This window comes from Chaetura pelagica, unplaced genomic scaffold, assembly GCF_000747805.2.
Source record: "Chaetura pelagica isolate M959 unplaced genomic scaffold, ChaPel_1.0 scaffold2726, whole genome shotgun sequence".
Taxonomy (NCBI): Eukaryota; Metazoa; Chordata; class Aves; order Apodiformes; family Apodidae; genus Chaetura; species Chaetura pelagica.
Window position 1 is genome coordinate 25,694 of NW_009953562.1, and position 1,506 is coordinate 27,199.

Consider the following 1,506-nt stretch of genomic DNA (forward strand, 5'->3'; position numbering starts at 1 on the left):
CCACACCCCCAAACTGGGAGGACTGGAACACCCAGACCCCTTCCCCCAGCTCCCCACACCCCCAAACTGGGAGGACTGGGGCTCCCAGCTCCCTCCCATCTCACTTCCCACCCCCAGTCGCTGCTCCAGGGCTGGGGGAGGGGTTTGAAACCCCCTGAGTTCATGAATCCCTTAATTAAACTAATTAATCCCTTCATTTCCCCCCCCCAGTGCTGCCCTGGGGTGAGGGGCTCTGCTGTCTTCATCACCCTCCTCCTCCTCACCTTGGGGGGTGGCACCAGAGGTGACAGCAGAAGTGACACCTGCAGCAGCAGAGGTGACACCTGCAGTGACACTTGGGGTGACACCAGAGGTGACTTGTGTGGTGACACCTGCAGGTAAGATTCTCTTCTGGGGGGTGACAAAGTGGCCCCAGCCCCTCCTGACCCCACGTTCCCACCCTAGGGCCGTCCTGGTGGAGACCATCCCAGAGGGAATGTCCTTCGACCCCGGCTCCATGGTGGGTCCATCCACCTTCTCCACCTGGAAGCAGCTCCTGGGAACTGTCACCTCCAGCCTGGACGTCGCCTCCTTCTACTGGACCTTGACCAACCAGGACACGGGGACCCAGGAGCCCTCGGCGGCCCCGGTGGGTGCCCCCCCTGCTTCCTCCTCACGTGCAGCCCATCCCATGGGCTCCTCCTGTCCCTGACACCCCTGAGAAGAACCTGGTCCCCCCCTTCTGACACCCCCTGGAGATACTGAGGAGACCCCCCCCTCAGTCTCCTCCACTCCTGGCTGAGCAGCCCCAGGTCCTTCCAGTCCCCTCAGCCCCTTGGTGGCCTTTGCTGTCCCCTCTCCAGCAGCTCCTGGTCCTTCATGACCTGGGAACCGCCAAACTGGACCCACTTCTCCAGAGGTGCCCTCACCAGAGGGGCAGGAGAACCTCCCTGACCTTCCTGATGCCCCCAGGAGCCCATGGGCCTTCTTGGCCACCAGGGCACGTTGCTGGCTCCTGGTCACCCTGTTGCTCCCCAAGCTCCTTGTCCCCAGAGCTGCTCCCCAGCAGGTCCCCCCACCCTGTGCTGCTCCCTGGGCTTGTTCCTCCCCAGATGCAGAACATGATCTTGATTGAACTTCACGAGGTTCCCTCTCATCCACCTCCAGCCCGGCCAGGTCTCTGGGTGGCAGCACAACCTTCTGGGGTGTCACTGCTCCTCCTAGTTTGGTATCATCTGGTCACTGATGAGTGTATTGACCAGGACTGGTCCCTGACTGAGCCCTGGGGGACACCACAGATCTCCAGCCCCACTGACCACCCCTCTGGGTCCTTCCCCCACTTCCCAACCCATCTCGGTCTTCCAACCTTCTCTAGTTGGGTTGTGAGGCCACCGCGGGGGGGGGTCAGAGTTTTTAACCAGTTCCCTCATGTCGAACCATTTCTGAGCTGCTTTTGGTGCCCCCCAGGGTGAGGAGATCCTGGAGGAGCTTCTGCAGCTGCCCCGTCGCGGCGTCGCGCTGCGCGTG